This window comes from Tupaia chinensis, unplaced genomic scaffold, assembly GCF_000334495.1.
Source record: "Tupaia chinensis unplaced genomic scaffold, TupChi_1.0 Scaffold000244_1, whole genome shotgun sequence".
In the NCBI taxonomy this organism is placed as follows: Eukaryota; Metazoa; Chordata; class Mammalia; order Scandentia; family Tupaiidae; genus Tupaia; species Tupaia belangeri.
In genome coordinates this window covers 227,399-242,460 of record NW_006159722.1, presented here as the reverse complement: position 1 = coordinate 242,460, position 15,062 = coordinate 227,399, and positions in this window count along the sequence as shown.

Here is a 15,062-nt window from a genome sequence, read left to right as displayed (position 1 = left end):
TTTTTTTTTTTTTTTTTTTTTTTGAGAGGTTTTTGCTATAGGGCGTGTGCGCTTGCCAGACGGACAGAGAGAGAGACAGAGAGACAGAAAGTGAGAAATCACCCCCCCCAGGGGAGATGGCCACGCCGCAATCCCTTCTCCGTACTCCTCTTGGGATCTTGGGCATGCACGCACACACACTCGGAGTGAGTTTTAAGCCATCGGGTCTGGGACGCGAACCGCGGTCAACTACGTGGGAGTCCAGCGACATAGCCATTACACTAACTGCTGGTCCCAATCCCAACCTTCTTCTTGCAGAACCAATCATAAAACATTCTTTTTTTCTTTCTGTAACAGCCTCTTTCAGGCGTTTTTTTTTTTTGTTGTTGTTGTTTTTGTCTTTCCCCATGGAAGGTGAGTTGTCATTGGCTCTCTGCAGACTCTAAGATGAAAAATTGAGATGTTGGGAGAAAGCCGGCTTATTGGGAGAGGCCCTTCAGAATGGTTTACAGTTGAGGAAATAGGCCCAATGTTTGTCCTTGCAGTTACCAGCTGGGATCCACATCTGGGTATGGTAGCTCCTGGCCAGGGTGTTTGCAATACACAAGCAGCTGTGAAGCATCAGCAGCAGATGGTCCAGTAGTTGTCATTGGGCACCTTCACCCTGAAGATTGGATCTGGACAGAGCACAGAGTGACCATTACACGTTCCCTGACTCCACCTGATCCCAAGATGAAGTTTTCTAGGGTAGCCTATGAAAATACAGAAAGAGGATCAATATATTCCTCACTAAAAAAAGCAGGAGACTCTAAATGGGGTGTCCACTGGGTTAGAGTCAGGACTTTTCAGAGATGTTTTCATATTAAAGTTGCTTTTTCATTATACAATTTTTCTCTTTGTTTTGTTTATCTGGATTTGCAAATATCAGTTTTGATTGTGGATGTTTTATGTAATCTTTTCACTTATACCTAATGATGACTTAAATTTGTGTGTGATATTGTTAAATTAAAAATAAAGCAACTTTTAAAACAAATGTGTACCATTACTCAAAATTTAGTGGTATTTATCTGTATATATACATGCCTAAATATAGAAGAAAAACTGAAAAGTTACATGCTGAAAGAGTAATGATCATCCCTCAATAGTTAAATTATTAGTCATTTGAAATTATTTTTAAATAAAAGTTTTCAGTCTTATATATTTATTTGTGAGAGATTTTTGCTATAGAGCACTTGTGCTCAGCAGAGAGACACAGAGACAGAAAGGGAGAAATTACCCTCCAAGGGGGTTCGTCATGTTACAATCCCTTCTTCTCCTTTATCTTCTTGGGATTCGGGGCATGCATGCACATGTTCTTGGCATGAATTTCAAGCTGCCAGGTCTGGGACTCAAACCACAATCGACCACATGGGAGTCCAGTGCCTTAATTACTTTGCCCCCTGGTAGCCCCACATTCTTCCCTTTTTTTTGACAAAAATATAATATTTGTATAATCATAGGGGAATCATGTTACAGATGTAAACTCTAATTCTTCAAAGAAGTTCACGTACATGTTCACACAGCTATTACATTTTTAAGATCTGTCCTAGAGGGTCCAGCAGGTGGCATGGTGGTGAAGGTGCTAGACTCCTACATGTCCAACCACATAGTTTGAGTTCCAGACCTGTGACTTGCTTTTTCACTTTCTCTTTCATTTTCTCTCATGAGTGTATGCCCTATAGCATGCCCTATAGCAAATTTAATGATAATGACAATAACAGTAATAAATAAAATTAAATAAATAATTATTTAAAAAAAGGATCCATCCTAGAACTTCAGTCTGGTAAGTCCAAAGCCAGTCCTTTTCGACCTTGTCCTTTCCACCAACTACCGCACATTGCAGTAATTACCATGTTTATTATTTTAATAATTAACTTCGTTTAAAAAATACATATACAGCTTCTTTGTTTGTTTCACATGTACTATTAACCATTTTTTCACTCCTTCAAAAATTAAAATAAAAAAAACGCCTATAATTATATCAGTTAGAAGAAATTATTCAGGCAAGAATATTCATTAAATCCACTGACTTTTTTTCCCAATTAAATTACTCAGATCCAAGCCAAAGGAAAGTATAAAGTTAAGTTTTTCCAAGAACTGTAAGGTATATTTCATTCCTTGTCCATTAGAATATTTTGGATATTATATCTTGCTCATCATACAGCAATATTAAAGAACTTAGAATCTACTTTTTAAAGTTTTCTGCATAAATTTTATATTACCTTAATATTTCTTATACTTACATTTTAATTTTATATGAAAATGGTGTTTTATATTAAAATAGTTATGTATATACATGAGAAAGTTGGCTAATTGACTTGATTAGTTTTCCTTTAAGGACTGTGCTTGAGGAAATATTTCTCAATAAATCCAAGGTAGTTTACCTAGAGCAATATAAAATGATAGGATTTCTATAAAATAATGATAGTATAATTTATAATATGCTGAATGATTGTCTTATGAGAGCTCATGGGTTGGTGATAATATAATAGCATATTGAACACAAAGAATTAGGTATTTCTTTACCTCTGAACACAGGGAGGTATGATCAATTCTCTATGATTTTACTTGAGGTAATAGAAGAAAGTGAGCAAAATGTTCAAGGAGACAAAGCATTGAAATATATAAAATGTCATGGAAATTATTCCAGGTGAGAGAACGGCATGACCCAAAGACAAAAATGTAGACTTGAACTCTGGGTTCCTTGGTTGGTAATAATGCTGGTGTAGTAAGAGAAGACCAGTGCAAGTTGGGAAGTAAGATTAGATACATAGGATGGGACTGGATCATAGGGGAAGTTGAACAGCAAACAGAACAGATGAGATTTAGTATGTGCTGAGATATTGGAAAGTACTGAAGCAGACAAGTGTGACCGCTGGTACCAGCTGCACCACACTATTAATCTGGAAGTGAATCCAGTTAGGTTTTGGTGTCATACATGTAAAGTGAGAGGATTTGATTTATGCTAATGGTGTCAAAAATTAAGAAGGAATGCACATAAACATTTTTATGAAATTTTTTTCACTGACAAGACACAGGTATAAGTATCCATTTATTATTTACTATTTATTTTAAACTTTCCCTTTTTAAAATTTTATGAAACAGGAAAAGGTCTTAGACCCAGAAGGACTGACACTTTAGGGTCTTATATTGTAGAGATAAGGAAAATTGGGTCCTTAGAGGAATGAACAGGTTGGTCCAGGGTTATACAGTGATATGGTGTCAAAACTTTGGATTTGGTATCAGGAGGCCTCAGCTCAACCTTGGACTTTGCTACTCACTGGCTTTGTGTTCTCAGGGAAGGCTTTTGTCTCTAGAAAATTAGGTTTCTTTTTCTGCAACAAGCGGTGATAGTAGCACCTGCCCTTCCTACATGACAGGTTTCCCATGACTGATGTGAGGATTAAGACACTTTTCCACCTGGCTAACTGTAGTGGTGCAGTACAGTCACAATGCTCCCCGACCTGGGAAGGGTCAGGTTTACGGTTCAAGGTTTACCTGTACATCCTGGGTGTATACCTACATGCTTGTGATACTGGCCAGCTGTGGCTGGGGCAGACTGAGGTATGGAAACCCTGGTAGGGACACTTGTCTTTCTCTCTGTGTGTCCCTTTTTCCCCTTCTCCCTCATGGCAGGAAGAAATAAATACACTTTAAAAAGTGATACTTTACCAATTACACAGTACTGTGCATATGTAAGGTGTGATGTGATCCATAGGCAGGCTGTACCAGAATTCAGATCTCCCAACTATTTTCCCCCCGTGGTTGAATTCTAAATGTGTTCTCTGAAATTTGATGCATGTCACATTCTTCACTGGGAAGAGATCTCTGAAAAAGCATCCCTGTAGATACAGTATTATCACCAGCTTCAATGACAATTTTTGGAAATATTTCCAGAAATTTGGATACTTATATAGGTGAGATGGAAGTTTAAATGCTCTTTGTGGCTCTTTCTTGCAAATATAAACTATTATTATGTAAAGCTTGTTGGAAGGTTTCATATATTACTGCATCAAAGTAAAAACTTCAGAATTATTTTAATTGCTTTAGAGATTTCCTTTTTCTATCTTACCCAGAATAATGAATATACAAAGGAGTCAGGAGGTAGGAAACAGTAAGGTCTTGAATGTACATGGTTATTGTCATGAAAAAGTGTATTACATTTGAGAAATAATGGTAAAAATCGTGTACCTAAACTGATCATAAAAATGACTATTACCAGCCAAATATTACCAACTAGAAGCAAAATAGGTTCTGTAGCCTAAGGTAAAGTTGAGAAGGTAGATGTCTGTAGTTATGAGTCTTGTAGAAATACTGAGAAAAGGAGTAATGTAGACAGGTTTTAGTGTTCTTATATTCTTTATAGCTAAAGTTATGTGCTTTATGATTTATACTTTTAGTAACTACATTTTAACCACAATAACTGCTACTTTTAAATATTTTATCTTTTTTATCTTACTGAAAGTGGAATCTTGTATGCCAGCCCTGTGGCCTGGTGGTTAAGGGAGCAGGGTCCCACATGACCAACTGTGTGGTTTGAATTCCAGTCCTGGTGGCTTGAAAACATACCAGGTGCCCGAAATCATGACAGGGTGGCAAAATGAAGAAGGGATTGCCCCATCGAAGTGCTCTCTCTCTCACTCTCTCTCTGTTTGTCTCTCTCTCTGGTGGAGGCATAAGTCCTCTCATAAATTAAAAAAAAGAAAATAGTATATTTGCTTTCTTCATATTTTTGACTGGTGATTGTTTTTATGTAGTAAACAAGATTTTTTTTCATATTTACCAGCCACTTTACTTAATTCTTTATTGATTATAAAGATTTTAGGGCTGATTTTTCTGAAGTTTTTAAGTAGATAATCATATTACTTTTAATTTTTTTTTTTTGACAGAGGACACATGAGAAACAGGGATGGTAAGAGATAGAGAAAGAGAGAGGGAGAGTGAGAAAGCACCCTCCTCCCCATGAGGAATGGTCATGCCACAATCCTTTCTCCATTTCCCCCCCTCCTTTCAGAATTTTAGGCACACACATGCCTGCACACACACACAGTGTATTTTTCAAGCTGCTGGGTCTGGGACTTGAACCACATAGTCAACCATGTAGGATCCAGTCACCTTAACTATTATGCCACTGCCTGACCCAACGATCACATTGTGTTCTTTTTTTTTTTTTTTCTCTGAGAGAGATTTTTGCTATCGCACACATGTGTTTGCTGGAAAGTCAGAGAGAGAGAAAGCAAGAAATCACTCCATGGGGGATGGCCACATCACAATCCCTTCTTCTCCATTTTCCTCTCGGGATCTTGGACAGGAATCCACACATGCCCGGTGTGTGTTTATGTCACCATCTGCTGGTCCCCATATTGTTTTCAAATAATGGCATATTTATCTTCTGCATTCTAATACACATAACTCATTATTTAGTTTCTTTTTCTATATAGAAGGGCACACCTTATTTCATTCACTAGAATTTGTAGGAAACGATAACTATGGTAGAGCTGGTAGGCATTCCATTCTTGCATATGCCTTTAAAAATAGCCTTTAGAGGCCAACAGGTGGTATGGTGGTTAAGGTGTTGTACTCTCAAATGGCTGACCATGGTCCATGTCCTGAACCTGGCATTTTGAAAATTATGCCATGTGTGTGTATGTGTGCTCCAAATCCCTGGAGGATAATAGAAGAAAAGGGATTGTGATATGACCATCCCCTTGGTGGGTGATTTTTTTTTCATCTTCCTTCTCACTGTCTCTCTCTGTCTCTCTCCAGTGAACACACACATCTTATGGCAAAAGCCGAAAAAAAGTCTTTAATTTTATCAAGCAACATTTTGGGAACTCTTAATATCATTTTTCTTCTTTGATTTACTAATATTATATTCATTATGTCAAAATAATTATATTAGCATTCTTATATTTATAGGTCTCCTTGTGTTGACAATTTTTACTTAGCTGTGCTTGGCTTCTAGATTGTCATTCTTTCCTGGCTTATCTCTCACTTTTTGTTTCTTTCTCCTCAGCCACCTTCAGTAGTTTCTTTCCCCCTCTTCCTTTCTTCCATAAATCTTTTGAACTTTTTCCTCCTAATGTAAAATTTTGTCATTTGATCAACATCTTCCCAATTCCTCTTTTCCCTCCTCTCCAATTACTGATAACTACCATTCCTACTCCTTTTTAATTTTTTTAGAAGAATTACTTTATTAACTTTATTTATTAATTTATTTTAATTTGACTAGAGAGGGACAGAGTGAGAAAGAGAGAAAGTGAGAAAGCAAGCCACCAGGTCCAGGACTCAAACAGTGGTGGGACGAGTGGGAGTCCAGCACCCTTAACCACATCACCTGGCCCCCCTATTCTACTTTATGAGTTCAACTTTTAGGTTCTGTATATAAGTTGATTAGATGATATTTTTATCTAAGTTTAAGCACATTGTCCCAAATGACACATTTAGATTTCCTTATTTTTTAGAACACATTTTCTTTATCCATTTGTTGGTGACAGTTAGTTTGATTCCATATGTTGGCTACTGTGACTAATTCTGCCAGGAATAAGGGAGTTCAGATAACTCTTTAACATACTAATTTCTTTTCTTTTAGGTATATTCCCAGTAGAGGGATTGCTGAATCATATGGTAGTTCTTTTTTTTTTTTTTTTTTAATTTTTGAGGTATCTCCATATTCTTAGTTTTTTTTTTTTTTTTTTAATTTTTGAGTTATCTCCATATTCTTCTCCTTAATGGCTGTACTAAATTACATACCATCAACAGTATACAAGGATTCCCTTTTTTTTTACATCACTCCATATCATATCTTTACATTGCTAACACTTGTTGGCTTGTGTGTGTGTGTGTGTGTGTGTGTGTCTGTGTGTGTGATGTTTTTCTAGACGTGACCTTACTGTCTTGCAATCATCTTGCCTTGACCTCCCAAGTGCTGAGACTGTAGGTGTGCACCTCTGTGCCCAGCCTTTAGAGTAGGCCAGGAATTGAATTTAGGCCTCCCATGTGGCCTCAGTCTGGTAAGCAGCAGCATGCAGCACACATTATCAGAGTTGGGCAACACTTGTAATCTTTTGTCTTTTTAATAATAGCTATTCGAACAGGCATGAGATGACTTCTCATTGTGGTTTTAATTTGTATTTATCTGATAATTAGTGATATTGAGCATTTTTCATATATCTTTTAGCCATTTCTATGTCTTCTTTAGAGAAATGTTTATTCAGATTCTTTACCTATTTTAAAATTAGATTATTTATTTTCTTAATCTATAGTTATTTGAGTTCCTATTTATTTAGGTTACTAATCCCTTATCAGCTGTGAATTTCCTCCCTGTAGGTTGTCTCTTATGTTGATTATTTCCTTTGCTATGCAGAAGCTTTTCTCATTTGTTTATTTTCACATTTGTTGCCTGTGTTTTGGGGTTTATATTAAAACCATTACCTAGAGCAATGTCATAAAGCCTTCTTTGTTCTTCTAGTAGTTTCATAGTTTTGGGTCTCACATTTAAGTATTTAATCCATTTTGAGTTTGCTTTTTCATATTGTGAGGAATAAGGGTTTAAATTCAGTCTTCAGCATATGGCTATTCAGTTTTCCCAACACCATTTATTGAAAGCTATCTCCTTTCCCCATTGTGTGTTCTTGGCATCTTTAAGGACAAAAATAAGTTGGCTATCAATGTGTGTATTTATTTTGGGGGTCCCTATTTTGTTCCATTTGTCTATGTGTCTATTTTTACACCAGTGCAATGCTGTTTTGGTTACTATAGCTTTATGGTATAATTTGAAGTCAGGTTGTGTGACGCCTTCAGCTGTGTTTCTTTTGATCAAAATTGACTTGGCTATTGGTGTCTTTTGTGGTTCTACACAAATTTTAGAACTGTCTTTTTCTATATCTGTGAAAGATGTTATTGAAATTTTGATAAGGATTGTCCTTTGCTAATTTCTTTTCTCTAGTCCCTTATTGTCCCAGTGCCTTAAGGGTCAAGCTTTGTTTTATTTTTCTCTATTTTTTAAGTTATTTCATCTCATGGCTAAAATACATGTATTATCTGTATACTGAAGATTTATAGATTTCTATCTCTCATATAGCCTCTTTCCCACACTCAAAATGTATTTATCTAGCTGCCTACTTGATGTCTCCTCTTGGAAATCTAGATTTCTCTCAAATACAACATTTTCAGATTTCTTGATCTTCCTCCTCTAAACTTGCTTAATTTGCATCCTTCCTAATTAGACTATTTTAGCCTTGTAATCTATGTGGCTAAAAAACAATGAAGTTTTCTTTGCTGTCTAGCTCCAATTCACTAGGAACTCCTCTTGGCTATCCACTTAAAATTGATTCAGACTCCAACCACATTTCACCACTTCCATAGCTTGTTTCCTTTTCTAAGCTTCCCACTTGCCTTTAATACACAATAATTTTCTGTTTTCCTTCATCCTACCATTTTTCACCACAGTCTACTATAAAAATGTAGCCCTAAAGGATTTGGCTCCATGGCTTCTCCAACCTGTCTCCTATTTCTTCCTTGCTATACTCCAATGGTATATTTGTTTTTCTTTGAACATTCTTCATTTTTTCTTTATTTTTAAAAATTTATTATAATTATAATTTTTACAGCTAATCACTGTATATAATTACAGTATGCAAAATGAGTTTTCCCAGAGTTACTACTGCACACACTATCATCAGCAAATAATTTTTCATTTTGTGTCATTAAAAGCATTGCTTCTTTTTCCTTGTGATTCTTTCCCTCTCACTCTCCCCCATGTCCCACACTGCCTCTAGTATCTACAGTAGCTCTCTGTGTTTTTATACCTTCTAATCTTTTCTATTTTAATTTGATTTTTGATGCTATATTAGTGATGTTCAATATTGTGATGATAGCTTTTAAAAAGAAACACCAGGGGCCAGGACCAGCAGTTGGTATAATGGCTATGTTCCTGGACTCCCATGTTGTCGACTACAGTTTGAATCCTGGACCCAGTGGTTTAAACTCAGGTCGGGCAAGTGTGTGTGCATGCCCAAAATCCCAAGAGGAGAATGGAGGAGAAGGAACTGTGGCGTGGCCATCCTCCCTGGTGGTTGATTTCTTGCTTTCTGTCTCTCTGTCTCTTTCTGGTGAGTGCACACTCCCTATAGCAAAAACCTCTCAAAAAAAAAAAAAAGAAAGAAAGAAAGAAAGAAAGAAAGAAAGAAAGAAAGAAAGAAAGAAAGAATAAAAAAAGAAAAGAAAGAAAAAGAAAAAAAGAAACCCCAGGGGCCAACAGGTGGTGTGGTGGTTGTGGTTCTGGATTCCGTCAAAACAACTGTGGTTCAAGTTCTAGACCCTGTAGCTTGAAAATCATATTGGGACATGTATGCATGCCTGTGTGCCCAAAATCTTGAGAAGAGAATGGAGGAGAGAGGATTGTGGTGTGGCCATTCCCCTTGAGAGGTGATTTCTCATTTCTTTTCTCTCTCTCTCAAGTGAGCATACATACCCTATGGCAAAAACCTAAAAGAAAGAACCAGCAAACTTTTAGGATATTTTTTATATTGGAAATGTCATAATATCATAGAAATTATCTGTGTTTTGAAGAAATAATTCTGCCATAAAACTGCAGTTGACTTCTCTTTGAACAACTTGTTCAATTTTTTTTTTCATCTTTTCTCCCTAGGAAGATCTTTCCAACAATACTTCTAATTCTATGTTAGCAAAGTGTTTGTTTATAATTTAAAAATCTCCTTATATCTGAAATTCTATCTTTTTTCTCATATCTTATGTTGAGTTTTGTATTATTTTTTGATAAACTCGAAGCTCACATCTTCAGTTGCACATTAGGGTTTCAAAATATAAAGGGGGTTCTAAATCCTACTTTATTTATTTTGGAGAGGTTTTGCTATAGGGTGTGTGAGCTCATAAGAAAGACAGAGAGAGACAGAGACAGAAAGTGAGAAATCAGCCCCCCCCCCCCCCCCCGGGGGGGGTGGGCGCGGCTCACACCTCGTGAGTTTAAGCCACCAGATCCAGGACTCGAACTGCAGTCGACTACATGGGAGTCCAGCAACATAGCCATTATGCCAACTGCTGGTCCCCCTAGTTTATTTTAAGTATAATTTGTTTTAATGTCTGAATATAGCTCAATCCAATAGAAAGTCTTGTGATAGTCGAAAAGTAAATTTGATGTGCAAAATATTTTATATAATAAATAAAAAACAAAGTGAGGTTTCATGATATCTATTTTTTGTGTTAGGAGGGATTTTAGAAGTTACCTTGATCGATGGGCTAGATCTGATTTTTTCTTTTTAATATGTAAGAAAATCAAAGTTGAGTAATTGGTTTCCCCAATATAATACACCTATTTGCTGCATTTAGTATTAAAAGAGGGCATTTTAATTTGTCACAAAAGTTGTAACTTTTATCAATTAAGCATTCATCAAAATGTTAAATAGAAGTAATTATGATATTATACAATGCAATATTTTAACAGACAGTTATTTTTGTAACACTTTTCAGAAAAGTAACACAATGACATTCTGCAGTTGCTAGTGCAGACAGACATTTTGCAAGATCCTAAGGCAGCTTATATTAAAGAATACTGGGTGGAAAGTTGGGGCTGTGGAATCTGACCTTAACCAAAGCTTACCACGTAACATCTTCAAATACATATTCTTTACCACTGCAAGGGCCATTTGGCAATGTCTAGAAACATTTTGGGTAGTCAAATTGTGGGTTGGGGATTGCTACTGGTAGTTCCTACAACCTTGCAATATGCTAGATGGTCCTCCATAACAAATAAATTATTTGGCCTCAATGTCAGTGGTGCTGAAGTTGAGAATATCCGAGCTAAGGCTTTGACTCTTATATTGATTGTGTCAGTCCCATAATTACAATGGTTTGCAATCACTTCCAAATGAATATTACATCATGCATTTAATGCAACATTTCCAAGTTGTGTGCTATGAAACATAAGTTCCACCAGATATTCTGTGAGAACAGGGTCAAATGTGCTTGGAAATTATGTGTATTATATTGCTGTCTTGAAGATTCATAGTGAAAACTAGCACATTAAAGGCTCTGACAAGTCCTACAGTGAGAATCAACTTTGCTTAACCCAGAACATTCTTCCTTAATAATACTGGGGAACATTTTTAACATAGCCTTTATGAAAATTTCTGAGATGAGCCTTCAAGAAATGCAATCAGCATGCTCTATACTTCTCAAAGTTCTTTAACATTTGGTCTCATTAGAGTCTAAATATTCTATGAGTTGTAATTCTCATAATTTCTCCTCAAATAATCTTCCTTTCTAATTAATCCTTTCTCTGAATTTATTAGAGCCATTAAGAATTTTTCTATCAATTAATATGATTTTTAAATTTTTATTATTACAAAAATGTAAAATATAAATAAGCAAACAAAAACTCTCCATAACTCCTCCACTGTTAACACATGTTTTTCGCCAATATATTTTAAATAAAATAACACTGCCAATATTTTTATAAACATAGATTTTCTTTCAATTAATATATTTAACATTTTAGCATTTTCATTTAATAGTGCTGTTACTAGCAAATGATAATTACAGAAAATAAACTTTCAAGTATTAGTTGGATAGCTGGTAGGTATTTCATTAAATGGAATACGAAGTTTTATGTAAGGAGTCCCTAATTAATGGAGTTAATTTCCTTGTTGGACAGCTAATCTTCAGAATACGCTAATGAACAACATTGTACGTAAATATTTTCACACATTCTAAATTCTTTCTTTTGGAAATCTAATAGGAATGGAATTGTTCTCTAATAGGTGGGGGAAGTTACAGAGTCAAGTATGTGGTCTTGGTAGTGATGGATGTATGTTTTAAGACTTTGGCACTAAAGATTACCATCTAGAAACTGTACAACTTTACATGCCATCAGTAGACTATAAGAGTGATAGAGGTCATATGTTCTTTTACTGCTTAGATTTTTCCTCTTTCCTTCCATTTTCCCAAGGCTCAAACCTTAGCTTTCTGCCTTTTGGTTGTTGTACTGCTATGCCTGCTTCCATTTTTTGCTCACATGACCTCAGTTCAAATTCTTGTTTGTTTCTCCAAAAAGTCTTGCAATAATAATCAGCACCAAATTCCATACTTCACAGTTGTTGTAGCATTTTGTTGTATATGTGCATGTCTTAGTTATATAACTAACTTGTAAGCATTGCTAGAGCCAGGCTCTGAACACTCACTAGCCGTCTTGGTCACTGTGCTGGGCTCCAAGGCTAGAATAATGAAATAGACATAGTCTTTGCTCTTTAGCTGGAGTTTTGGAGAAAATACAGAAGTTGATGATGAGAAATATTACGACAGCAGCAAATAGGATATTCCTGGAATACATATTGGGGATTTGGAGTGCTAGACTTTCTGAAGGAGTGCTCTGAGTGGAGTTTTGAAAGATGAAAAGGTATCCTGAGTACTGAAGAATGAATATCTGAAGACAAGTAAGTCTGGGTGGTGCCAGCATTTGTGTGTGTGTGTGTGACATGTCAGGGAAAGATGGGTTAGAATATGTAGTATACACGACCAAGTAGCAAGAAATAAGCCTGGAGAGACAGGCAAAGAAGGGTTGCTCATATGGGCAATGCTAAAACAGGCTTCATCCTGAGGATACTAGGAGTGAGGAAGATGAATTAACTAAGGTAGAGATTGCTGGGAGGCTATGCTTACAGCACAGTCACAGACCAAACTCAAGGCCAGCCTCCAACCTCTGTGTGTGTGTGTGTGTCTGTGTGTGAGTTTCTAATTATTACTGGGTAACTGATTTGTTAAGGGTTATTAGGTCTGTCAATTTGTTTCCTTGGGTCTTAGCATTCTAATTACTAAAATGATCATATTCACTGTTATACTCTGAGTACAGCATTTAAAATAATGGAAATGGGAATAAAGCATATTGTTTGGTGAAAATGTATTTGAAGTATTAGGGCAATTTTTTAGTTTTTTCCTCTCCTATTTGGCCTGAGTATGTTAATGACACATTTGTGCACTACCACTTCCACCTCAAGTTCATTTAATGAGTTTGTGATATGTAGGGGTGGTTTATTCGATCATCTGAGTTGCCTTGGGAGACTTTTTACTTGATTATACAAAGGAGATTGATGAATAGAGTAAGGTGGAGAGGAGAGACCTTTCTCAGAGGAATTATATATATATATTTGTAAGGAAATAAGGATAATTTTTATTCTACAGAGAGAAAAGGAAGTTATGTTTATGATATGATTTAATTTTTAGAAATTCAATTATAGATCTTAATATAAAACTTTGGATTCTGAAAACATAACAGCAATAACAATAGACACCATTGAATTCTTTTTCTTGCATGGGGATTTCTACTCAATTTAAGAACTCATTGTGTAACAATGAGGCTTAAAATCACTTTTATTTGCTACCTTATTCATATTTAAACCCGATAAAAGACTTTGCTATTTTATAGAGATAGTTTGTATTTTTATGCAGAGTTAAGAGGCTGATAGCAACTTTTCACATTTGGCTGGCTAGCTTTACCTAGTTACAGAATAATTTACTACACGGACAAAGAGTACTCAGTATCTGGAATTACTCGGGAGAAAGAAATTCTTTAAATTTAAATTGCTGTATTATAATTGCAAGCAAATTGTATTGGCTTTCTTCAAAGAACCTTATTAAAAGCCTCAAGCAGTTTTGTCATCCCATGGGGTAGTTGCTTCTCACTTTATAAATGTAGAAACTGAAGTTAAATAACTTGGTTAGAGTGAAAGGAAATAGATATGTGAGACCTGGCATTGAGAAATTATATAATTTCTTGGAAAGGCTTCTAAGGTTTTACTGAGACCACTGGTTCAGATCTACCCTCTCTTCCTGCAACAAGATATGGTACAGATGGGCTGTCTACACTAATCAGGCTTATTTCAAAGGACCTATTCTTTGGTGATCAACCTCAAGACTTTCAAGCAATATGATAACCTGAGGTATCAGTGTGTTGGGGGGAGATTGTGAAGTGTCTCCTGTTTGTCATTTAAATATTTAGGGAGGCGCCAGCTATTTGTCTCAAGGTTGATTACGCTTACACACTTAAAGGCCAGGAATTGGTGTCTGATACAAGCACCCAAATAGAAAAAAATCTGTAGTTATTTACATTGACATTATTAAATGCTCAGTGATTCATGTTTTCCCAAAGAGCTAAGGTGGTTTATTACCAGCCATGCATATTCTGCCCAGAAATAGGTAGATTATTTTATTGTTAGAATTGAGTAGAAGATAATTTCCATTGCATCCCTTTTTAAAAAGATTTTAGTATTTCATTTACCTTGCATTCTTTGCCATCTCCAATGGCTCTTGCAGAAAAATGTTTCTTTTTTTCAGAATATTTTGGAAATATTATTTTATATGGAGAAAAATGAACCATTTAATGGTTCAGTTACATTAATAATCATTACCAGCAGAGTCTAACCTGGCAACTCTGACAGTAACAGTCTTCAGCGAGAATCTATGTCTTGTAGGAAATGTGCAAGTCTACCTCTCATACCCCCTAATGATCCTTGCATGACTAATACGCAGTGACATTTAAGGAGCACTCATCTAAAACTGTTCATATTCATTTTGAAAATATTCATCTGTGGCAGATTCACCAGAAAGAAATGCAGCTGAAAAATCATTAACCCCTTCTTTATTGGTGTTCAGAGAATGTTATAGGAATTTGTGCTTTCTGAGCATACTTTGCTAACATGATAAATGCAATGCCATATAGAGTAGATAAAGAGTTTAAAACATAATCAAAGACATTATCAGAAATGCAGTCTGTAAAATAATGAGGACCTTTAGAGAGGCCTGTAAAATGTGGATCTCAGACTAAAAAAGAGAACAATGGGAAATAGCCTGAGGAGGAGATTTAGGAAAATGATTAGAATAAAAACATGATGAAGGTACAGTTGGCCTACTGTATCTGTGGGTTTGACATTTGTGGGTTGAACCAACTGCAGATAGGAAATATTTGAGAAAAAATGTGATTGTATCTATACTGTACATGTATGGACTTTTGTCATTACTTCCTAAATGAT